At 49.5% G+C, this 26429-nt stretch overlaps 1 protein-coding gene across 1 annotated transcript in view; it reads right to left on the reverse strand.

The window, feature by feature from the left end:
- Positions 1–26429, reverse strand: part of LOC120927962 (beta-1,3-galactosyltransferase 5-like) — a 156245-nt gene that overhangs the window by 114901 nt on the left and 14915 nt on the right. The gene's annotated exons all lie outside the window — the stretch shown is intronic.

Here is a 26429-nt window from a genome sequence, read left to right on the forward strand (position 1 = left end):
TGTTTGTATGTTTCTTTGAGCTTTGTGAAAGGCTGACCGCAGGTCAGCCTGTATTTGTAGGAGTCGGGAGGTATTTAAACCCGCCCTCCTTCCTCCTTCTGGGCGACGGGTTTCTTGTGTGGCGCTACTTCCGGTTAATGATGTCAGAGCCTCCACGTGTCGCACACTCCGGCTTCAGATGGCCGCATCATGGGAAGTCTCCTCTTTCTGGGTTCAGCAGAACGGGAGGTGCTTCCTCCCTCCTTACGGTTTGGGGGGTTTCACTCCGCCCACAGGTTAAATTTTCGGGGCGTTGCGTGGGGGTACCTGCTTGTCCTCAGGTTTGGCATCCGGAGGGGGTTGGGGCTGGTTGTTACTCTCTGCGGTGGAAGCGTGTGTTGCTCTGGTAGCCGGAGGGGCGGGGGGCTCGGCTAAGTGGTTGTGGAGGTTCATACGATTACGTTTCTCATGGTATTTTTATGTTCTCAGGTATTTACGTTTCTCATGTTTTTTGTTTCCCATGCTATTCATGTTCTCGGGTGTGTACGTTTCATGCAACTTACGTTTCTCATGCAGGTTTCAGTTGGGATGTTTTCTAGTTGGTAGCATTGGTAGGTTCATTTTGATTCATGGCGTTCCACCGCTGGGGGGGAGGGTTCACCCATCACGTCTATGGGTGCTTACGGATTGAGATGAGCGTGTTTAATTGGCTTGTACGGTGGCAAGTCTCCTCATCCGTTTCTCATACGTTTCATAGGTTCATCAGGCCTGAGTGTACGTTTTTAATTTGCCTGCTACGCCTCAGGTTGCTCGGCCTTTGCAATTCATGGGTTGTCACATTGTCAGTCCAGCTGCACTAGTCCTACACTTACCTACATTTAATTTTCATAGTCTGTGCATACATGTCACATCCATATCCTCACGTTAGTTCATGGCTACTCTCCACTGCTGGTTACCTGTCACGTTTATGGGTACTGTCGGATTGAGATGTACGTTTCTAATTGGCTTGTGCGGTGGCAAGTCCCCTCATCCGCTTCTCACGGCTTTCATTACATTTCACACGTTATGTTATCTTTTACTTACATCACTTGCCTGACACGTCTTCAGGTTCATGGGCTTGAGTGTTAAGTTTTTAATTGGCCTGATTTGCCCCAGGTTGCTCAGCCTCGCGAGTTTCTTGAGACTGACACGGTTTCAGTTCTGTGCTACGTATTTGTTCCTGCTCTACGTTACTGCGTGTGTCAATCACGGACACCTGCGTAGGTAGGGGTTAGGGAAGGTAGGGATTTTCCTTTTCCTAAGGTAAGTTGGGGCTCGTTGGTCATGTTTTGTTTTTTAATGATGTTATTCTTGTTCGCAGGTTTCATGTCACGGGCAGCAGATATCGAAGATTTTGCTGCCATCCGTCCTTTTCCGGTTTCGGGTTCTATACATGGTAGCACGCCCTCCTTGAACCTCCCGATACGGCCTTCTCTTTTGTTACAGACGAAGATTGGTCTTCAAGTCCTTTTTCAATTCAGCCTAGAAAGCTCTTGACTGAGCCTGGCATATCTTCCAGGCGTTTCTATCTTGGTATCCTGGGTTCTTTTCTCACAAACATTCAGTACCTACAGGGGCATACCTAGAGCATTTGGCACCCGGGGCGGATCCAATATCTGGCACCCCCCCACGTTAAAATGTAAAAACACCCCCCTGTGCCCCCTGCATACCTCTGCATCCTTCAATATCTTTTTGTTACTACTGTGTACCCCTCTCCACAACTGCACTTCTGGACCACTTTACATTGCACAGCACCCCGCACCTCTGGACCACTTTACATTGCACAGCACCCTGCATCACTGGACCCCTTTACATTACACAGCACCCTGCACCTCTGGACCTCTTTACATTACACAGCCCCCTGCATCACTGGACCCCTTTAAAATTACACAGCACCCTGCATCACTGGACCCCTTTAAAATTACACAGCACCCTGCATCACTGGACCCCTGTACATCTCACGGCCCCCTTCACATCTGGACCCTTTTACATTACACAGCACCCTGCACCTCTGGGCCCCTTTACATTACACAACACCCTGCACCTCTTTACATTACACAGCCCCTGCACCACTGGACCCCTTTACATCACATAGCCCCCTGCACTTCTGGACCCCTTTACATTACACAGCACCCTGCACCTCTGGACCCCTTTACATTACACAGCACCCTGCATCACTGGACCCCTTTACATCTCATAGCACCCTGCATCTCTGGACCCTTTTACATTGCACAGCACCCTGCATCACTGCACCCCTTTTACATTACACAGCCGCCTGCACCTCTGCACCCCTTTACATCACATAGCCCCCTGCACCTCTGGACCCTTTTACACTACACAGCCCTCTGCACCCCTTTACATTACACAGCACCCTGCATCACTGGACCCCTTTACATTACACAGCACCCTGCATCACTGGACCCCTTTTACATTACACAGCCACCTGCACCTCTGCCGGCCCCCCCCCCACATTTTTTTAAATCGGGATGGTGTCACCCCTCTAGCGGGTGTCACCCGGGGCGGACCGCACCCCCCGCATCCCCCTAGGAATGCCTCTGAGTACCTACTTGCGTTTTTGTTTTCTTTTGCCACTTTCAGCTTAAACGGGTTTCAAGCTGGTGCCCAGTACAGTCTGGGCACTAGACTTTTGTGGATGTACTCAGAGATAGGCCACTTTCCTTTCCCTAGTACTCCCTTCTCTGCCAGCACAGGGCATGACACGTAGCCATTCCCTGCTGCCTAACTAGGGTAGCACTTTAATATTCACTCCGGGCCGTGCTTTCAGTACAGGTGCTGTTTCTGCTGCTAGTCGTCGAGGGGTCTGTATTCTTGTTGTTGAGGAGTTAGATTGGTAGTAGTCGGCTTTCTTTTCCAGACATATCCCAGTTCCACATGTCTGTCACAGGCATTCTGGCGTTGGGGGCTTGTGGTTACATACAGTTACTTTCATTTCATCTCTTTGCTAGCTCATCCTACTGTTTTGTTTTTGCCCCCTTTTAGGCATACTGACCACGTGACCCCAGCACACCTCAGGTCAATTTCCCACCTCAGGTCAATTTCCCTGTTTTCCCCTCAGACCTTTCCCTAGCACGATTACCTGAGACTCTGAGTACAAGTGAAAGGCTGACCGCAGGTCAGCCTGTATTTGTAGGAGGAGTCGGGAGGTATTTAAACCCGCCCTCCTTCCTCCTTCTGGGCGACGGTTTTCTTGTATCCCACCCACCCATCCCCTTTTTTCTTGCTATTTCTTCTTTTACTTCTACTTGGGTATGCCCCCTTTTAGGCATACTGACCACGTGACCCCGGCACACCTCAGGTCAATTTCCCACCTCAGGTCAATTTCCCTGTTTTCCCCTCATGCTCATATGTTACGTTCTCGTGTGATTAAATTTTCTCATGCTGTTCATGTTCTCATGTGTTTGTTTTCTCATGGGCGTACATTTGTCCCATACAATTTCTTTCTTCTCATACAATTAAGTTTTCCTAGTTGGTCGTATTGGGTATGTTCATGTTAGGTTTATGGCGTTTCACCACTGGGGGGGGGTCACCCATCACGTTTATGGGTGCTTACGGATTGAGATGGGCGTTTTTAATTGGCTTGTACGGTGGCAAGTCTCCTCATCCATTTCTCATACATTTCATGCATCTTGACATTTCATTTCTCATACAATAATCTGACACGTCTTCAGGTTCATCAGGCCTGAGTTTACGTTTTTACTTTGCCTGCTATGCCTCAGGTTTCTCGGCCTTTGCAAATTCATGGGTTTGTTACATTCTCATACTTTATATCGTCAGTATGTTTGGTTCATTCTTCACATTGTAGATTTTTTATGTCCCACCACGGCAGTGTTCCTTTCACTTATTCTCAAGACTGTCACGGTTAGTCCTGCACTCACCTACACTTGATTTTCATTGTCCTGGCACACATGTCAGGTTAATTTCTTCACGTTAGATCTTATGGCTACACTCCACTGCTGGTTACCTGTCACGTTATTGTACTGACGGATTGAGATGTTCGTTTCTAGTTGGCTTGTGCGGTGGCAAGTCCCCTCATCCGTTTCCACGGTTTTCATTATGTTTTCATACGTCATGTAATCGAACTACTCATATATCACTTGTCTGACATGTCCTCAGGTTCATAGGCTTGAGTGTTACCTGTTAATTGGCCTGATCAGCCTCAGTTAGCTCGGCCTTGCTAGGTCCTTGAGACTGACACGTTTTCAGTCTTGTGCTACGTATACTATCCTGCACGACGTTACTGCGTCTTTAGTCTCGGTCAGCTGCATAAGTAGTGGTAAAGTAGGGTGACCAGACATCCCCGGTTTCAGGGGACAGTCCCCATATTGAGGACACTGTCCCCAGATCAAGTCTGTCCCCAGTTTATCCCCAGATTGGATTTAAACAGGCGCTGGGACAATTTCAAAGACAGTCAGTGCAGAGTAAAACAATTATAATTCTGAATTACGCACCCCCACTCTGCCGCTCCTACTAGCTTGGGGGGGGGGGTACTTTTTTCCATTACCTGTGCCCCTTTCTGATGATCATGTGCTGGTCAGTGCGGAGGGAATATTTCTTCAGTTTCGTGTGCATGCGCATTCAGCTCCGCTCGCATGTTCTTCTGCCTTGGCTCAAGTCCCAGCCTGCTGCCTGCCTGCTTATCTCCTTGCCTTCCCTGGCGGAGTGATCTTCCTCCGCACCCCATCCAGTAGTATTTGGGGCCCAGAGAGACTTGACAGGCTGTGAGGCGGGCGGCTGTGGCGATGGGGCAAGAGGTCGCTGATTGCCGTCATTACTAGAAAAAAAAATATGTCCCCGGATTTCATTTTAAAAATCTGGTCACCTTATGGTAAGGGAGGTAGAGATTTTCCTTTTCCTAAGGTAAGTTGGGGCTCGTTGGTTATTTCTTGTGTATAACGATGTTGTTCTTGTTTGCAGACATCATGTCACGGGCAGCAGATATCGAAGACTTTCCCCCGCCATCCATCCTTCTCCGGTTAGGGGTTTCTGTACATGTAACTCGCCCTCCTCGACGCCTCCCGATTCGGTCGTCTCTCTGCAGTGGATTAGGGTTAGGTGGAAGGATCTGGTCCTTAAGCAGCCTTTGGATACAGCCCTACCACACTGGCACTCGGCTGGATGCTCTCCCATGTAGTAGGCTGTCAGGTCCACTGTCAGGTCAATTTCTTCCTTGTGGAAGTTTCCAAATGGAGTCTTGCCGATCTACGGGTACTGGCATCACTTTTTTTTCTGTGCTCAACGTCCTGACGGCTAGGGATATGGTAGGCCCGGGTTATGGCATGGTAATCGATCTACCTCAGGCATTGTTCTTAAACAAGTTCTAGGTCTTAACTCTTTGTTGCGTGTTGTCTGGTTTGGCTGCCCTTTTCAGTTCCTCTTTCATTGTCATCACATGTCATCAGGGGGGTAAAGAATACAGCAGGTGATGCTCTGTCCTGTTTTAGTTGCCAGCCTTTCCCAGCAGCTCCCAGGCTCATACACCTGTCCCGGTTTTCCTGCTACAAGATGAAGCTGGGTCAACTAGTCATGTTCATTTTAGCCTAGGAAGCTTGTGACTCCTGAGATACCTTCCAGGTTTTTCCCATCTCGGTATCCTGGGTTCTTTTGTCACATTCAATATCTACTTGCGTTCATTGTTTTGTTTTTTTGGCCACTCTCGGCTCAAGCGATCCTACAAGCTGGTGCTCAGTTCAGTCTTAGACCGTCTCTCGGTGGCTACTGCGGATGAACCCAGGGATAGGCCACTTTCCTTTCCCTAGTGCTCCCTTCTTCGCTAGCATAGTACATGACACATTGCTGTTCCCTGCTGCCTAGCTAGGGTTGCGCGTTCATGCTTGTACCGGCTATGTTTTCAGTATAGACACAGTTTCGGCTGCTTCTCGCCGGGGGATCCACATTCAAGTGGTTGAGGAGTTATGTTGGTTGGGTTTATTTCCACTTCTGGACATATCGCGGATCCACATATTGGGTTGAATGAATGAATGAATGAAAAACTTATATAGCGCGGCACATGCGAACTGAATCGCCTCTGGGCGCTTTGATGTTACGTGTCTCAATGACATCAGAAGAGGCAGAGTTTTAATCTGTCTTCTGAAAGTCAGGTGGGTTTTCCTCCAACCGAATGCTGGTTGGTAAAGCGTTCCATAGTCTCGACCTTGAAAAGCAAACCTTCTTTCTCCTTTGGACTTGTATTTGGTTTTTGGCACCTTGACCAGATTTTGGTCAGTGGATCGCAGAACGCGATTAGAATTGTGAGGTTCTATCTTGTCGCAAAGATATTGCGGCGCCTTCCCATGGATGCACTTATGTGTCAGGCAGAGTGCTTTAAATACAATTCTGTCTTTTACTGGCAACCAGTGAAGGGATCTCAGCGAAGGTGAGATTGATTCCCATGTCCTTTTCCCAGTCACCAGTCTGGCGGCCGTATTCTGAACGACTTGCAGACGGAGAGTTTTGGTAACTTTGGGAGCCCGAGGTAAAGGGCATTTGCATAGTCCAGTCTGGAATTCACGATTGTTCCCACCACGACTGCTACGTCTTCTTTGGGGATAAATGGAATAAGTCTGCGTAGTAGGCGCAACAAATGGTGCGATCCGCTGACTACTGACCCTATTTGTGCGTCCATTGTCATGAAGGTGTCAAAAATGACTCCTAGACTTTTGACTTTGAGCTAGGAGTGATGATTTGGCCCAGAATGGGCGGGGGGTGTCCAGGTTGTTGCCAGTTGACCTCTTCGGCTGGCGTGAAACATAAGAAGTTCTGTTTTGGAACTGTTGAGTTTAAGATAACTCTTAGTCATCCAGTTTTCTATCGAAGAGAGACATTTCTCTAAACTGAGATGATGATCCTTTTTGTTGCAGATGCGAAATACAATTGCGTATCGTCTGCATAAGAGTGATAAAGTAGTTCTTGGCTACTGATAATATCAAAGAGAGGGCGAAGATAGATGTTGAACAGTACCGGTGGACAGGGGGGATCCTTGGGGGACTCCACATGGCACCGTGCGTTTTTTCCAGACGTGAAAGATCCCAGTTTCACTGTTTGTGATCGGTTTTCAAGAAAGGAGGGAAAACCATGGTAAATCACCTTCTGCGATTCTGGCTACCTCGGCCAGTCGCAATCAGTAACATTTTGTGGTCTACTGTGTCAAAGGCTGCGCTTAGGTCCAGCAGAACCAGGAGACAGGATTCTCCCTCGTCTGCGGCCTCGAGGGCATCGTCCCATATTTGAGTAAGGCCGTTTCTGTCCCGTGTCCGGGACGGAAACCTGATTGAAATGGATCGAGTAGATTGTGGGTATCCAGATGCTGTTGCAGCTGTTTGTACCACTATTTTCTCCATTATCTTGGAGAGAATATTTAGGCCTGTTATGGGGCGGCGGTGAGTTGGGTCCTTGGGATCCAAGTTAGGTTTTTTCAAGATGGGCTGGATTGTGCCCTCTTTCAGCAGGGATGGCACTATGCCTTCCTTAAATGACTGATTTATAAGCTGTGTGATGGGAGGCGCCAGAATGTCGGCGCATTCCTTCAGCAGCTTGGTGGGAATGATGTCATTGGGTGCTGTGCTGTTTCCGCAACGCACCAATGATATTTTTGGTGGTATCGATGGAGATGGGTTCCAGAGTGGAACTTAGTTGATTGTAGAAGGTTTCTGTTGGTGTTTTGTAGTTGATTGAAGAGGGGGCTGAGGGGGGTATATTTTGCAGAATACTTACCCGGATTCTTTCGATTTTGTCGATGAAGAAATCCGATAGTTTCATTACAGAACTCTTGGGTGTCTGAATGGGGACTTCAAGACATCCCGGATTCATGGTCTGGGTGACCATCTTGAAGAGTTTCTCGGGGGGCGGTTCATGGCGCTGTTAATCGTCATAGAAAAATGATGTTTTCTTGCTTTGAAGATTTCTTTATGATATTGTGTTGTTATTGCCTTGTAGATGATGAGGTGATCTTCTGAAGGGCTTCTTTTCCAGGCGGCTTCCGCCCTTCTGCGCTCTTGCTTCAGAAGCGACAGCTGGTTGTTGAACCAGCCGGACTTTTTTTTCCGGATGCGGACTTTGCGTTTCGGTGCTACTAAGTCGGCTGACTGTAGCAGAGCTGCATTTATGGCATCCAGTGTATCTGAGGCTGTTAACTGAGGATGAATAGTTTCGATTCGGTTTCCCAAGGTAGATTTGAAGAGTTCCGAATGGAGCTTCTTCTGAGATCTAGCCCAGTGTATTGTCACCGGCTTGGGTGCTTTTATCACTGGGGGAATTTTGGAAATTATGAAACTAATTGCATGGTGGTCTGTCCATGGCAAAGGTTCATTTCCCAAAATGTTTATTTTCAGATTTTGTCTAAAAATTAAGTCGAGTGTGTGACCTGAAGCATGCGTGGGACCGCATATAAGTTGCTGTAGTCCTAATCCTTCCAGGTGATCGATGCAGGCATCCGCAATGGGATTCTGTGAGGAGTTGGCCCACAGATTAAAATCCCCGAGCAGCAAAAGGTGTTTGCTGTTCAGGGTATAAGTGGATATAAACTCCGTTAATGATGGTAGAAGCTGCGATTTTGGCCCAGGTGGCCTATAGCAGAGGAGAATGTGAACAGTCTCCTGGGGGTTAGTTTGAAGTTGAAGAGTAAGGGTTTCCATAAATGGAAGAGGATTTTGAAGGGCTGGCTTAGTGATTGCTATATGAAACTTATGGATCACCGCCAGAGGCCTCCTCCTCTTTGCCCTATTCTGTTTTTTCCCGTTATAATTCGATAATTTTCTGGCACCAATTCTCCAAGAATGGTGTTGCATGTCGTCTGAAAGCCAGCTTTCTGTGATAAAGAGGCAGTCTAGATCGTTTGTAGTAAGAAATCGTGGGATTTCTGATCGTGTTTTACTGCCGATCTTGTGTTGATCAAAGCACATGATATGTGCTTGAGCTGGGTTAAATGCTTGAAAATTTTTGATGGTCGATCGTTGATCGAATCTCAAAAGTTGGTCTATTTTTAAGGCCTTTTTGGTGACGGCTGGTAATACTGTTGCGAATTGTCTCAGACCCCAAATCGTTTCTGCAGAGTATCGCAGTTTAACCATTGTTGCCAGTCACCGGGGGGGATTAATTGCAATAGAGGGAAGATTCGCTGAATCCTCTCGCTTGGCCTTGGTCCAGAGGAAGGCAAAAAAACCCTGGCAGTGCTAAGCCAATTTGCTGCCGCAGGGAAAAAAATTCCTTCCTGATCCCTGAAAGGCGATCGGAGTACGAAACCCTGGATCAAGTACTGTTTGGAATGGGGGGGAGAAAGGGGGGGGAAGAAGGGTGTCACTGTAGCTGAGGAGTACCAAGATGGCCGCCGACCGGGCCACAGGCCTCAGGTTTGGGGGCTGTTTGGCTTGGTGGGGTATGAGCTGTTTGTTAATCCAGGGGGAGGATGGGATCCTCCAGGGATAGGGGGATGATCCCTGACAATTCTAGGAAAATTTCCAGGCTGTCAGTACTCCTTTTTGCGGCGCGCCGCTAGGGCCGCCGGCTGAAGCCGCGGTCTTTTTCTAATTGCGGCGGCCGCGAGTAAGGCCTGGTCTGGCGCGGATGCGGGAAAGAGCCGCAGATCGCCAGAAAAAAGCGCTGCTATGCGCGGCGGGTGGCTGGGGTGATTAGGGTGACTGATTTGGGTTCATGCGGCTCTAAGAGAAGGTAAACACCGCAATTGGATCGCTGGAGTGGCTGTCCTGAAAAGGACGGTCACTTAGCGATTCCTGGGGGTGGAAAGATGGCCCTGAAAGGACAGGGGTCTTACCTGAAGAGAGGGGGCCCACGAAGGGAAGGAAGGAGCCGGTCCTATGGGCTGCAAGTTGATTCATGCAGCAAAGATTGTAGGGGGCCTGCCTGCTGTCTGCGGTGTCTAGCTGGCTATCTGTCTGGTCCCTGGAGAGAGCAGACTCGTCGGGAAGCGTCCTACTCCCTCACTGAACTGACACTGACTGTCATGGGCTTCCTTGCATTGGCTGATCAAGGTTACATACGGCTACTTTAATGTAGCGCTACCCCCGCAGGAGCCGCTGGTTGTTTGTGGGATCGGCATATTGAGTTACCTTGCAGGGTGTCTAGGGGTGATACTTAGTGAGTTGAGGCAATGAGCGAAGATCCAGTCATCAATTGGATTTTCTTCAATGCTTTATTCCAAGCCCAACATGGCCAACATCAACATAAGACAAGATAGGAAGGTTGATGAAGCATAAGAACAACTTTAGTATCAGGCCTTGGATATGAAAAAGAGCAGTCCCTGCTCTTTGTAACAATGAGATCAGTTCGTCGCCACCTCTAGCCAGTGTGGGTAAAGTGCCTCCGGACAGACTTCTGTCACAAGCCTGGCAGCCGAAGTGTCACTTGTAAAGCGCTTGGGAGGACTGACTCTGGACCTCTGCCACAGGCCTAGCGATTCAGGGTTGCAATAATTGGATTGAGGGAATCCTCCCAGTAAATTTTCAGGTCACCGGTTGACCAGCTGCAATATACCTGTCAGTATCGTGGTGACCAGATCCCCGATGGTTCGTTCAGGCCTCCTGGATAACCTCTCTCTGGGTCTCCCTGAGCTGATTCCCCACCGCACAGCTCTCAGCTTAGGATCCTCTTAGCAAAGGTTGGGACCCAGAAAATCACTGGGGCCCCTTTATTCTTCAGGATGAAGCTCCGCATGGTGCGCAACTCCGGCCAGGTAGGCCATGGTGGCGGGGTCCATGTACGCACTCACCCTGAAGGTGGATGCCACACCTGGAACTCGGACCCAGCGAAGAGAACACAAATCAACGGCGTCTGCCACAGATATACCCCTCCCCAGCATGCCCAGCGAGGGAAAAACCTCCTCTAATTGTCTGCTGGGGAAAAGTGGCTCTGTCAGAACCCCTCTAGCGCCAACTGCCGCCCAGAGGTGGAAACGCACCCCTGAAACGCAGACTGACCTACAAGACAGTTCTGAAAGGACAGCAGCCCTGCAATTTAACAAATTGTGAATGGGAGCAAAATAACTTTTGCCATTCCCCACTAACTTTAGCGTAGTGCCCATACTGAAAGTAAGGGGGCGCTACATTCATTTCAATCTCTTACAGCTCATCCTACCGTCTTATTTTGCCCCCTTTTAGGCATATCGACCACGTGACCCCGCACAACCCTAGGTCACTTTCCGTGTTTTTCGTCCCAGACCTTTCCCTAGCACGATTACCTGAGACTCTGATACATATGGAAGGCTGACCTCAGGTCTGCCTGGAATTTGTAGGAGGGAGTCGGGAGTATTTAAACCCGCCCGCTATCCTCCTTCCTGTCGGTAGTTTCTCTTGTGTCCCACGCACCCTTCCCTTTTTTCTTGCATTTCTGCTCTTTTACTTCTACTTGGGTATGCCCCCTTTAGGCATATCGACCACTTGACCCCGGCACACCCCAGGTCACTTTCCGTGTTTTCGTCCCAGACCTTTCCCTAGCACGATTACCTGAGACTCTGAGTACAAATAATATTGTTTATATATCAAGCTTGTTGGCTGCAACAAGTAACTTTATCACTCACTACATAGGATTATTTCCATTCCTGAAACGGACCCCATTTAGCGAGTCCTAAATTGAGCACACTTATTGCACCAAAACCAACATTCTAGTTGGACACAATCTGAACACGAATCGATTTACACTTAAACGGTCACAGTTGGTGACACATACACTAGATGTAACGCTTTCATTTGTTTCTTAAAATATAACCTCACTGTGACCATAATACATAGTGACAGGCAGCGCCACACACCCTAGAACTTTCACTTTTAATTTCACTCAGCCCTGGAACTAGGGTGACCACATTTCCAAACTGCCATTCAGGGACACAACCCCCCCCCCCCGACCATTTTTTTGCAGATTTTTGGGGCAGGGGCGTATGAAATCAGCGGGCCCATGTGCAAGATCAAAAGTGGGCCCTAGGTATCAAGAAGAACAACTGAGTGGTCAGGGGGGCACAGAGTAGTCAGAGGGGCAGTGGGATGGACAGGGGGGCAGTGGGATGGACAGGGGGACAGTGGGATGGATAGAGGAATACCTCCCAACTTTCTGAGATGGGAATAAGGGACACCTATTGGCAAAAATATGTAGGAGAATTATAAACAAAACAAAAAAACTGGTTAAACCCACAGGTGCTTTTTTACCACTACTATTCTTTTATATTGGCTCCTTGAGGGACAAACAAGGAGGAAAGAGGGACAGAGGGGCAGAGGGACAATGCTCTAAATGAGGGACAGTTCCTCCAAATCAGGAACAGCACAGGAGGGGGGGGGACCTGAAGAACAGCACAGGTGGGACCAGAGGACAGCACAGGATGGGGGGGGTACTGAAGAACAGCACAGGTGGGACCAGAGGACAGCACAGGAGGGGGGGTACTGAAGAACAGCACAGGTGGGACCAGAGGACAGCACAGGAGGGGGGGACTGAAGAACAGCACAGGTGGGACCGGAGGACAGCACAGGGTGGGGGACTGAAGAACAGCACAGGTGGGGGACTGAAGAACAGCAAAGGTGGGGGACTGGAGAACAGCACAGGGTGGGACAGAGAACAGCACAGGAGGGGGGGACTGAAGAACAGCACAGGGTGGGGGACTGAAGAACAGCACAGGTGGGACCAGAGGAAAGCACTGGAGGGGGGACTGAAGAAAAGCACTGGAGGGGGGGACCAGAGGAGAAGCACTGGAGGGGGGACTGAAGAAAAGCACTGGAGGGGGGGGACTGAAGAACAGCATAGGTGGGACCAGAGGACAGCACAGGAGGGGGGGCTGAAGAACAGCACAGGTGGGACCAGAGCACAGCACAGGAGGGGGGACTGAAGAACAGCACAGGTGGGACCAGAGGACAGCACAGGAGGGGGGGACTGAAGAACAGCACAGGGGGGGGACTGAAGAACAGCACAGAAAGGGGGGGACTGAAGAACAGCACAGGTGGGACCAGAGGACAATCACAGGAGGGGGGACTGAAGAAAAGCATAGGTGGGACCCAGAGGACAGCACAGGGGGGGGGGGGGCTGAAGAACAGCACAGATGGGACCAGAGCACAGCACAGGAGGGGGGACTGAAGAACAGCACAGGTGGGACCAGAGACAGCACAGGAGGGGGGGGACTGAAGAACAGCACAGGTGGGACCAGAGCAACGGCATAGGAGGGGGGACTGAAGAACAGCACAGGGTGGGGGACTGAAGAACAGCACAGGTGGGACCAGAGGACAGCACAGGAGGGGGGGCTGAAGAACATCACAGGGTGGGGGACTAAAGAACAGCACAGGAAGGGGGGGGCTGGAGAACAGCACAGAAAGGGGGGACTGGAGAACAGCACAGGGAAGGGGGGGACTGGAAACAGCACAGGAAGGGGGGGGGCTGGAGAACAGCACAGGAGGGGGGGGGGCTGGAGAACAGCACAGGAGGGGGGGACTGGAGAACAGCACAGGAGGGGGGACCAGAGGACAGCACATGAGGGGGGGGACTGAAGAACAGCACAGGTGGGACCAGAGGAAAGCACTGGAGGGGGGACTGAAGAAAAGCACTGGAGGGGGGGACTGAAGAACAGCATAGGTGGGACCAGAGGACAGCACAGGAGGGGGGGCTGAAGAACAGCACAGGTGGGACCAGAGCACAGCACAGGAGGGGGGACTGAAGAACAGCACAGGTGGACCAGAGGACAGCACAGGAGGGGGGGACTGAAGAACAGCACAGGGTGGGGGACTGAAGAACAGCACAGGAGGGGGGGACTGAAGAACAGCATAGGTGGGACCAGAGGACATCACAGGAGGGGGGACTGAAGAACAGCACAGGTGGGACCGGAGCACAGCACAGGAGGGGGGGACTGAAGAACAGCACAGGGTGGGGGACTGAAGAACAGCACAGGAAGGGGGGGGGGACTGAAGAAAAGCATAGGTGGGACCAGAGGACAGCACAGGGGGGGGGGGGGGCTGAAGAACAGCACAGGTGGGACCAGAGCACCAGCACAGGAGGGGGGACTGAAGAACAGCACAGGTGGGACCAGAGGACAGCACAGGAGGGGGGACTGAAGAACAGCACAGGTGGAACCAGAGCACGGCACAGGAGGGGGGACTGAAGAACAGCACAGGGGGGGGGACTAAAGAACAGCACAGGTGGGACCAGAGGACAGCACAGGAGGGGGGGGCTTGAAGAACATCACAGGGTGGGGGACTGAAGAACAGCACAGGAAGGGGGGGGGACTGGAGAACGGCACAGGAAAGGGGGGGACTGGAGAACAGCAAAGGAAGGGGGGGACTGGAGAACAGCACAGGAAGGGGGGGGACTGAAGAACAGCACAGGAGGGGGGGCTGGAGAACAGCACAGGAGGGGGGGGCGGGAGAACAGCACAGGAGGGGGGGGACTGGAGAACAGCACAGGAGGGGGGGACTGCAGAACAGCACAGGGTGGGACCAGAGGACAGCAGGGGGTTGGAGAATGGGGGTGGGGTGGGAGAGAGCAGAGAAGTTACTGGGGAAGATCACAGAGGGGGCCAGGATAGTTGAGGGACCGGTGGGCAGCAGAAGGAAACTGGATAGGAGGGCGGTATATAGAGGAACTGATGCCCTCCATGTTCTTCTTGCAGCCACTGAATGCCCCGCTTTTCCTCCTTTACCCCCTGCAGGCATTCAGTGGCTGCAAGAAGAACATGGAGGGCATCAGTTCCTCTATATGCCGCCCCTCCTATCCAGGTTTAGAGGGAAGCTGCATGGGCCCCCTGGAGTATGAGGCTGGGTTGCAATGGTGGCCCCTGTAGTTACAGCCGCTGCAGTGGAGTAACTAAACATTTCTGGCAGTTTGAAGGAGCAATGAATGGAATGCTGGCAGGATTCTGAGGTTGTGATAGTTGCTGAATGAGCCACTACTGAGAGGATTGCTTGGTATACAGAGGGGTTAACAAGACTAGTAGGTGAAAAGGTGGCAGAACATGAAAGGCTGAGGGTGAAGGAGGAGGGGGGAGGGGCCTGCTGCAGTGAGAGGCAAACAAGTAGTGGGAGAGAAGAGACATTGAACAGCTGGACATGACTAGTGTAGTTCCGATAGTCCAACCCTCCTTTTACCCCCATTGTTACCTTACCCACCTTTTCCAAAATCCTTTCCCCCTTTTTCCCCATTAAACGAGATCGACACGAAAAATTGGAGTAAAATTGGCCACAACAGCCATTTTATTTTTATAACCATAAATTAAATATTTAACCAAATTTAAATACTTTTCCAATAATTCAAAACTTTATTTATTAACAATATTTTACCAAAAACAACTTTATTATTACCACCAGTCTAATTGGTCTTTGACAGTAAACCCCATTAACCTTTTCCTTCCACCACCACACTGCGGTACCATTACCATACCCGGCCTCCAGCCGACTCCAGCTCGGAGACACCCCCTTTAACCCGCAGTGCACCGTAACCGTATTCCAGCGGACACCGTTCCACTGAAATAACCCCATACGGGGCCCATCCCACCGATGAGCCCCCCAACCATTTGTTAACTGTCACCATCAAAGACCAAGGACACCGCCACGGCTGTCATGACAACCTAGTCCACGAGCTGAAAGAAAAGAAAACAGACGCACAACACCAAACATAGAACAAAACAAGGGAGGGTGGGTGGGAAAAACCTGCCCCCCTGTGTGATCCTTCCCGCACTTGTGCCACGTGGGACCCCCCCGCCCCGTATATATAAGGCTCCTCCCCCCGTCTTCCCTTAGCCTACGGCCACTCCCCTGAGAGCACCTCCTATTCTTTAACCCCCTTGCTGGACATCACTCCACGCTAGTCATGCCCAGCCCTCCGTTATCCTTCCCTTCTGTCCCTGTCACTCCGGGGCCTCACTGGACTGGGTGTGAGGAGTTATCATGTGTTATCATGTGTGCAGGGATGCAGAAACATCTTCAGCTCTGAGGGGCTCATGCTGGGACCTGTAGTTCTACACTTTTGGGAGGGGAGTTATGGGCGCCCGGGGCAAAAACAATTTTTTCGCCCCCCCCCACCCCCCCCTTATATAAACATCCACGTTTATATGTGCGTAAACGTGGGGGACTTAAACATTTTGGAGATTTTTTTAAAACTTTTTTTATAGTTACTTATTTTTTTTCCCTCTTTTTATGTTTTTTTACACTTTATGTCATTGCTATTACATAGGGGGATAAAAATCCCCCTATATAATAGCACAGGTACACTGACAGGTCCTCTTTATGGAGACATTAGGGGTCTCTAGGACCCCTAATGTCACCTGGGGGACCCCAAAAGAAGCTGATGAAGCACAGATCTGCTTCTTCTCTCTGGCTATAGCAGCCAGATGACTGACAGGTTAATGCAGATGTAATACACATCACTTCTGCATTCACAGCCTGGAGGGAGATCAGCAAGGAGGAAGATGCTGGTCTCCCTCCCATCTTACCCCCTGACACCCTCCCGAGCCGGTCCCGGGCTGCAGATGGGGCAGCGGATCCCGGGAATGAAGGTGAGGGGTCAGGAGGGGGGGCGGCGGCAGTACTGGAGGGGGGTAGGGGGGCACACAGCCAGCACATATACACAATTGGCAGGCTATAGAGCCGCCGATCGCGTATATGTGAAAGTTCAACCGGTAATGGTACTGACCCCCGACACCTGCACTGACCTGACAACTGCACTGACCTGACACCTGCACTGACCTGACCCCTACACTGACCTGACCCCTACACTGACCTGACCCCTACACTGACCTGACCCCGACACTGACCTGACCCCGACACTGACCTGACCCCGACACTGACCTGACCCCTACACTGACCCGACACTGACCCTGACCCTGACCAGACACTGACCTGACCAGACACTGACCTGACCAGACACTGACCTGACCCCTACACTGACCTGACCAGACACTGACCCTGACACTGTTCTGACACGACACTGACCTGACACTGACACAACACTGACCTGACACTGACACTGACACGACACTGACCTGACACGACACTGACACTGACCTGACACGACACTGACCCTGACACTGACCCTGACCCTGACACTGACCCTGACCTGACACTGACCTGACACTGACCTGACACTGACACTGTTCTGACCAGACACTGACCTGACACTGACACGACACTGACGCGACACTGACCCTGACACGACACTGACATGACACTGACCTGACAACCTGACCTGACACTGACCAGACACTGACCTGACCAGACACTGACCCTGACACTGACCCTGACACTGACAATGACACTGTTCTGACCAGACACTGACCTGACACTGACCTGACACTGACCACGACACTGACACTGACCTGACACGACACTGACACGACACTGACCTACACTGACACTGACACTGACCTGACACTGACACGACACTGACCTGACACTGACCTGACACTGACCTGACACTGACCTGACACTGACACTGACACTGACACGACACTGACACGACACTGACCTGACACTGACCTGACACTGACACGACACTGACCTGACACTGACCTGACACTGACCTGACACTGACCTGACACTGACACGACACTGACCTGACACTGACACTGACACGACACTGACACGACACTGACCTGACACTGACACGACACTGACCTGACACTGACCTGACACTGACCTGACACTGACACGACACTGACCTGACACTGACCTGACACTGACACTGACACGACACTGACACTGACCTGACACTGACCTGACACTGACCTGACACGACACTAACCTGACACGACACTAACCTGACACTGACCTGACACTGACACTGACACTAACCCACCTAACTCCTACAGTAGAAGTCCTGCAATACTCGCACCCCCCTCCCCCCAGCTTGGTGAAAATCCATCCTCCTCAGAGTCCTCCTTACCTCTATCTGACTCTGCTCTTCTTCAGAAACTGCTCCAGGACTCTCCTCAGGACGGACAGGACCCCAGAATTGCTTCGGACTGAGTCCCGACTCTCTTCCCCGCCGGCCGCCAGCGCCATCCACCCGCAGCCCGCTCCATGCGCTCCCTCCACACAGCGCCGTACCGCAGAGCACCAGAGTGGAGGGGAAGACGGCGGCTCACACTTTCAGCGCCTGCCGTCTCCCGCCGCCATGTTCAGAGTTTCCCGGCGCTCTGTGATTGGGCGTATGGCGGTCATGTGCGGAGGCGGGACTTCCAGCCCCACTCCTCACATGACCCCCATATGCCCAATCACAGGGCGCTGGAGGACATTAAACAAACATGGTGGCCGCTGGCCGGTCCGGAGTCCGGACATCCGTGTCGTTGACACGGGGAATTAAAATTAGGAGGAGGCACGGAAAGTCGCCCCCCTAAATGTCGCGCCCGGGGCCACAGCACCCCCTACCCCCCCCCTTGCTACGCCAGTGTGAAGGATTACAAGTCCCAGCATGAACCCTGCCCTGATATCTAAGGATGTTTCCTCCTTCCATCCAGGGTGTAATCTGTCAGTGTCCTCTCCTGCCTACCCTTATCTGCTTACTCCTGGAGCAAGCCTCTGAGGCCTCGTACACACGACCGAACATGTCTGCTGAAACTGGTCCGCGGACATGTTCGGTCGTGTGTAGGGCCGACCGGACAATTTTCCGGCGGATAGGACAGTTTTCCAGCGGACTAATGTTTCTTAGCATGCTAAGAAACATGTCCGCTGGAACCATTTCCGCCGGACATGTCCGATGGTCAGTATGACCGATCGGACATGTCCGCTGGCCCGAGAACCCGCGCATGACGTCGAAGTGATTAGACGCATGCGCGGAAGCATTGAACTTCCGCGTCAGAGAACGTCGGTGTCGTATACGTCACCACGTTCTCTGTCCGCGGGGATTTTGGTTTGATGGTGTGTACAACCATCAGACCAAAATCTCCGAGCGGACATGTCCGATGAAAACGGTCCGCGGACCGTTTTCATCGGACATGTCCCCTCGTGTGTACAAGGCCTGAGTGTACTGTGCAGACACACATTGTGTCTGGGGGAAAGCTGACAGAATTTTAACACCGATGGATCTTTAATGCTGGTCAGTGCTTTGCATGTTACTTGCCTTAGTTTCTACCATCTCTCCGTTTCATCTGTACACTGCAGTCTGTCTCTGAGTCTGATGTTTCTTCTGCATGCCGCTGCCTGACTGGACTCCAGAACATACAGGAAGAGGTGGGTGGAGCTAAACAGAAGGCGCGGAGGAGGAAGTTAAATCTCATCCGCTGTGATAGGTCTCTGCCTCTCTCCTGCTCTGACGTCACTGGTTGCTACACGCCAAGCGGGCGGCAGGTAGCAACCAGTTTGGGCACTGAGCCAGCGGTGGTGAATAAAGTAAAAAGGGTCTCACTCTCTGTCAGCTAGGGGTCCACCACAGGCTGAGACAGAGTTGATGCATGCAAAGGCTATTTTAGGGGGCAATAGATCGGCCCAGGCCAATTCCGGGACTCTGTATTGTCCCGTAATGAGGGTGCCCGGGACACAAGTATTAATTAAGGGACAATCCTGGGCAATCCGGGACACGTGGTCACCCTGCTGGGAACAGGGACTTATAAGGGAGACAGCAGCCAACATATATATTTTTCCAAAGTGCGGATATAATACATTTTATGTATTGTAACACACTCTACACAGAAGGATGTCAGCTGTCCCTAACTCTGGAGGTCTCCATTAGGCCTCTGGGGGCCCGGGACCTTGCTACACCTATTTGGTCTCTCATATTTTTTAGAGATGTAACACACAAGAAAAGCCCGGAGCAATAGAATGTAATGGCATCAGCGCAGGGCGGTCATGACAGGGTTAACAGGGGAAGTGAAGTGTAGGTAGGAGGTGCTGTGGTAGAGTTGTGTGGGAGGGGTTGGGTAGCAGATAAAAGCTGGCCCCTCCCAATAAGAGACAAGCACAGCATTGGGGAAAGTTACCACCCACCCTCCCTAATGTTTTAGGTTATGGGTTGGTATGTTTTGGTTGTCTTGTTTTCTGTTTTTCTTTCTGATAGGTCGATGGATCGTTGGATGTCGTGGCAGTGGCGGGTGTTGGTCTTTGCAGGGGAGGGAAGATGTTGCATAAGGAGGAGTTTTGGGAACTATCGTTGCTATGGGTCCCGATAATGGTTTCCAGCTAACGGAGGTTAGCTGGGAAGTGGTAATGGGGGCAATGCGGTCAGTGGTTGTCTCTGAGCCAGCTTGTCGGCTGGAGGCCTATTAATACACTGGGAAGGTACCGCAGTGCATTATGGTTTTCTCCCACATAGGGGTATAGAGTTCCTGCTAAGACCAACACTAGATAGATTTATGTTTTTTTAAACAGATGTTTATGTTAATTTTGTTATTTACATATTTGTTTAATAAAATAAGGCTGCTACGGCCTTTTATAACTCCAACACTGGTGTGGTCTCAATCAAAAAGGTTAAGAGGAATAGTTGGGGTTGGATTAAAGGGTGGAATAGTTTCATCTGTTATACATCAGTCATGCATCTTCCGTGATGAAGCAAGCATGGTCTTGCAAAACGCATAGGGTCACGTTCTATGCCTGTGTATATTGTTATGTACATTTTATACTGCTACATGTATTTTGATACTGTTCCACATTGTATGTATCAGCTGATCGACTTGGAAATTTTTTGTGTTGTTCATGTATGCATGACAATTTTTAATAAAATTTGATACTGCATTTACTTGTGAAGTGTCTGGCAAACTACTGTATATTCACCTCATTCAAAGTCCCGGGGTGACTTTCTGTGTTTTTGTTGTATATATTGGGATGGAGAGGTTTTTCAGGTGACACCAGACCATTTTCTCTCTTTTCTCATTGAACCCGGGTGGAAGACACCCATTTAGCCCAACCTTGGTCTGATGCCACCATTAGCCATATCACTCACAACATCTATCAGCCTTTTCAGCTCCTCTGTTTAACATTTAGGGGCAACTTTTTCCATAGGCTGATTCAGGTTCCTGGTTCTGCTCCCTGTTGGTGCCATCGGTCATCCTCTGGCTTTGGAGCTGCCATGTGCACAAGGAAGGTTTCCTACCTCCTCGTCCCAATCGGGTGGGGCCACCTACAAATCGGCCCCAAGCAACCACACCCACCGGGAGATGTCTGAGTTTGCGGCGTCTGCTTATTGATGTGTGTTTGGTCAGCATGAGTGACTATGGCCCAGTGAGCCCAGTCAAGCCCAATGGTAAGTCCGGCCCTGCTGACTAGTGACGTTCACGCATGCACGCCCCAATTTGGCGAAGATATTATTACGACATTGTTATAATATGTTGTAAGACAAATCTCCTTTTTTATAATATAATAAAGCAATATATTTTTTACCAGCAAGTATTTATTTACTTTTCAAGCTGCGTATAGGCCCTTGGGAGCAAAAATTTTTTTTTTTCATTTGGCGACAAGCGTACTTCACATTCACGTGCCCTGTCACTCACACATGGTGCTGGGGGTGGAGCTTGCTGGGCCCTTCTGAAGTTATAAATTAAGGGTCAGTCATGGCTGGGATTTCTCTGCTACTTCCATCTCATTCACATGTGCAAGCTCCACTAGCTCCAGGTGAGTTCACATCCTTCATTGATTGATAGCAATAAGGTATTTTTTCTTACATTCCCGCACACACTCCCAGTATGGCGTGCTATACATCCTTTCACATTTTTATTTTACCTATAGCGTTTGTTTATTTAGATTATTACACACTTTTCACTCTGCTCAATGACCCCGATTTTCCTAGTCCATTTTATTGAGCCAGTTTGGTTCAAATGTAAACATCCTTTTATTATATCACATACTCCATGCTTACTCTTTTGACATAACTACAGTAGTAATGAGCCCGATGTTCGCGTCGAAAGTAAGTTTGACGCGAACATCGGGCGTTTGCCTGTTCGCCTAATAGCGAACAATTTCCGGTGTTCGCTGAAAATTGGAAAACCGCGGAACACCCTTTAAAAGTCTATGGGAGAAATCAAAAGTGCTAATTTGAAAGGCTTATATGCATGGTATTGTTGTCATGAAAAGTGTTTTGGGACCTGGGCCCTGCCCCAGGAGACATGTATCAATGCAATTTTTTTTTAAACTGACATTTTTTTGGGAGCAGTGATTTTAATAATGCTTAAAGCGTAGTTCCACCCTCAAATGAAACTCTGCATCAGCACTTTAAAAAAAAATTCATTAGCCGAGTAAAAAAAAAAAAAAAATGTTTACATATCTTAAAACGGTTGTTGCTAGGCAGACGTCCTAATCTGCCTTCTTCCTGCACCGCTGTTATTTTCCTCTGCCTACACCGCACAGACTCCTGGGATTGTTGAGTCACCTCCCCCTCCTAGTCACGCAGTATAACAGTAACACCCCCCCTCCACCCTGAGCCTCACTCGCGGCACCCGCGGACGACCCCCCCCTCTCAATATTTTTAAAACCCGAACCCCTCCCCGGCTCTTCAATATTTTTTAAATGAGCTGCAATCCAACCGCGGCACCCGGTGATCACCCCCGCTTCTCAATATTTTCTAAATGAGCCGCACGCGCGGATCACCCCCCCCCCCCCCCCGGTTCTCAATATTTTATAAATGAGCCGCGGAACACGCTGCCCCCCCCCCCTTTCTCAGTCATTTTTTATGTCCTTCGATCGGCAGTAGCTGCCAACACCCCCCCTTCTCAGTATTTTAAATGAGCTTCTTCACGTCGCTTCTCAGTATTTTTTTTATGTGCGCCGATCGGCAGGAGACGTCCCCCCGACTCTCAGTATTTTTTATGTCCGGCGATCGGCGGGCAGCAGACGAATCTGCCCTCACCCCCCCCCCCCCCACCTAATTTGTTAGTATTTTTTTTATGTCCGGCGATGGCAGTGTATGTTGGGTGATAGTCCCCCGCTTCTCAGTGTCTTCTATTCTTCTATGATGGCTGATCGTGAACCCCCCCTTCTCAGTGTCTTCTATGATGGCCGATCGGCGGCAAACACCCCCCCCTTCTCAGTGTCTTCTATTCTTCTATGATGGCTGATCGGGAACCCCCCCTTCTCAGTGTCTTCTATGATGGCCGATCGGCAGCAAACACCCCCCTTCTCAGTGTCTTCTATGATGGCCGATCGGCGTGACACCCTGCATCTCCGATCTCGGTAAAGAGCCTCCGGCGGAGACTCTTTACCACGTGATCAGCCGTGTCCAATCACGGCTGATCACGATGTATACAGACGCGAGTATAGGAGAGCCGATCGGCGGCTCTCCTGACAGGGGGGGTTCGCGCTGATTGTTTATCAGCGCAGCCCCCCCTCGGATCGCCACACTGGACCACCAGGGATGCCCACCCTGGACCACCAGGGTGGGCCAAAAAAAAAAAAAAAAAAAGCCTGAAAAAAAAAAAAGTGAAAAAAAAAAAATAAAGCATTAAAAAAAAAGATGCCAATCAGTGCCCACAAATGGGCACTGACTGGCAACCTGGGTAACCCACCTGTGCTGCCCCACAGTGTCCATCAGTGCCACCCCAGTGTCCAGTGCCACCCCACAGTGCCCACCTATCAGTGCCCATCTGTGCCACCCATAAGTATCCATCAGTGCCACCCATAAGTGCCGCCTATGTTTGCCCATCTGTGCCGCCTATGTGTGCCCATCTGTGCCGCCTATGTGTGCCCATCAGTGCCGCCTATGTGTGCCCATCAGTGCCGCCTATGAGTGCCCATCAGTGCTGCATACCAGCGCCGCCAATCAGTGCCACCTCATCTGTGCCCGTCAGTACTACCTCATCGATGTCCATCAGTGCCATCTCATCGGTGCCCATCAGTGCCACCATATCAGTGTCCGTAATTGAAAGAGAAAAACGTATTTACAAAAAAATTAACAGAAAAAAATAAAAACATAATTTTTTTTCAAAATTTTCTGTTTTTTTTAGTTGTTGCGCAATAAAAAAAATCGCAGAGGTGATCAAATACCACCAAAAGAAATCTCTATTTGTGGGGAAAAAAGGACGCCAATTTTGTTTGGGTACAGTGTAGCATGACCGCGCAATTGCCATTCGAAGTGCGACAGTGCTGAAAGCTGAAAATTGGCTTGGGCGGGAAGGTGCGTAAGTGCCTGGTATGGAAGTGGTTAAATGGTAGGGGTACAATGTACCCCGTTACCTATTCACATAGGGAGGCCAGGATCTGGGGGTCCCCTTGTTAACGGGGGGGCTTCCAGATTCCTATAAGCCCCCCACCTGCAGACCCCCACAACCACTGGGCAAGGGTTGTGGGGGATGAGGCCCTTGTCCCCATCAAGATGGGGACAAGATGCTTTGGGGTGACTCTGAAGCACTCCCCCATGTTGAGGGTATGTGCCCTGGTACAGTTCAGGAGGGGGACAATCTCTCGCCCCCCACCCCCCCTCTTTTCCTGTGGCTTGCAAGGTTGCGTGCTCGAATAAGGATCTGGTATGGATTTTTTGGGGGAACCCTACACCATTTTTTTTTCCGCAGGGTTCCCTGTATTGTCTGCTATGGATTTTGAGGGGGGCCCCTATGCCATTTTAAAAAATATTGGCGCAGAGTTCCCCTTAATATCCATACCAGACCTGAAGGGCCTGGTATGGAATTTGGGGGGACCCCCACGTAATTTTGTTTGTAATTTTGGTTTGGGGTTTCCCCTAATATTTATACCAGACCCAAAGAACCTGGTAATGGACTGGGGGGAACCCATGCCATTTTTTTCAGTGAATTGTATCTGTATTGCCAGGGCCCGACAATTCATTACAGCCGCGATCAGCTTTAAATTTCTCTTTTTCCTTTAGAAATGCAATTTTGCTGCAGGGACTGTTCTAAATATGGGGAAAATGTGCCACTTTACAGGCATACTATAGACATCTAGTAAATATAAAGATATGAGGCTTGTAGTTGTTAAATATGTAAATAGGTCAGGTTTCCAGTCCTATAACTGCATATATGGAAAAAATTGTTTGAACAAGAGGGTCAAACCGAAAAGAAGGACTATAAGGAAATACACCTGACTAAATAATTATTCAGAGGTAGAAAAATTTTAATTAAATATTAATAATACATATAATGGAAGAACTTGATTGGATAAGGAACAATATTATTAAAAGATTGGCTGCAGTGCGGTTCACCAACTATAAGGTAGCTATGCATTGACCATGCGAAACTAGTCGGCGAGGATCTTTTCATTTGACCATCCGGCTATCTTACAGACTTGCATGTCTGTGTGATTCTCATACGATGAGGCTTAAGAAGCTGTCTGAGACTGTATGACAAATACAACTGAGAGCAGAGCTAAAACTTCAGGCAACCATTGAAGGATATAGAACATGATCTGATTCCTGTTTTAAACCTATGGATGTGAGTCTTTGGGGATAACAGCAAAACCAGCTATAAAGCTAATCACTGCAACGGTGAATGACACACAAGAAGTAATATCTTCAGAGTATGAGGACATCAGTTGGTCTGGTTGTTATCTATATTTGAATAGATCCCCCTACATGATTGCAAACGGCTGGAGAATTCTTCTCAACCAGCCTGGCTGGACACACAGACGCTGCGATCTTTCCATCTGTGGACTATAATCACGAACGGCAGAAGCAAACACCTGAATGTTCCAGGACTGGTAAAGTACCCACTGTGAATTAATGCTTCTATCTTCTATACCTTATGAGAACACATTTTTTGGAAAATATTGAAATCATATGCGGGACTTTCAGGGACCCCTCTGAAATATATGTGGGTCTTTCTGCCTCAGGAGTCCAATCTTTTCCAGGCATTGTTGCAACTATTGCACTTTCACTCTGTAAGGACGTATACAGGTAGCTTCCTGTCCCTTATTTTTCCCAAGATATGTGAATATCCATCAGCCACAGTTGCCTTATATCAACTAGCAGAGATACAATACTCTTGGTTTGAATCTATATGTAGCGGAGTACATTCAACATCAACTATATGAGGATATACACAGGATTTCCTGCTCCCTCTTTGATTGTTACAAGATTGCTACATTGATTCCTCTTCCTTCTATCTCTGCCACTTATGGTTTCTTATTTCTCTCAGCAGCTCGAGCTTCAGATGAGACTGGAGGGATAATATATTTTCTCTACTTTTCAATAAGTTGGTTTATTGGTTAATTTCATTCAGGGATTTCCCTGTAATATATATCCCTCCATACTATCTGATATCCGGATGGCCTTTATGTTTATATGTTTTGTATATATTTTTTCTATATTGTTAGTATGTGGAGGCTGCCTTGCTGGTCTCAATATACCTTATAGTTGGTGAACCGCACTGCAGCCAATCTTTTAATAATATTGTTCCTTATCCAATCAAGTTCTTCCATTATATGTATTATTAATATTTAATTAAAAATTTTCTACCTCTGAATAATTATTTAGTCAGGTGTATTTCCTTATAGTCCTTCTTTTCGGTTTGACCCTCTTGTTCAAACAATTTTTTCCATACTATAGACATC

This window comes from Rana temporaria, chromosome 2 (genome assembly GCF_905171775.1).
Source record: "Rana temporaria chromosome 2, aRanTem1.1, whole genome shotgun sequence".
In the NCBI taxonomy this organism is placed as follows: domain Eukaryota; kingdom Metazoa; phylum Chordata; class Amphibia; order Anura; family Ranidae; genus Rana; species Rana temporaria.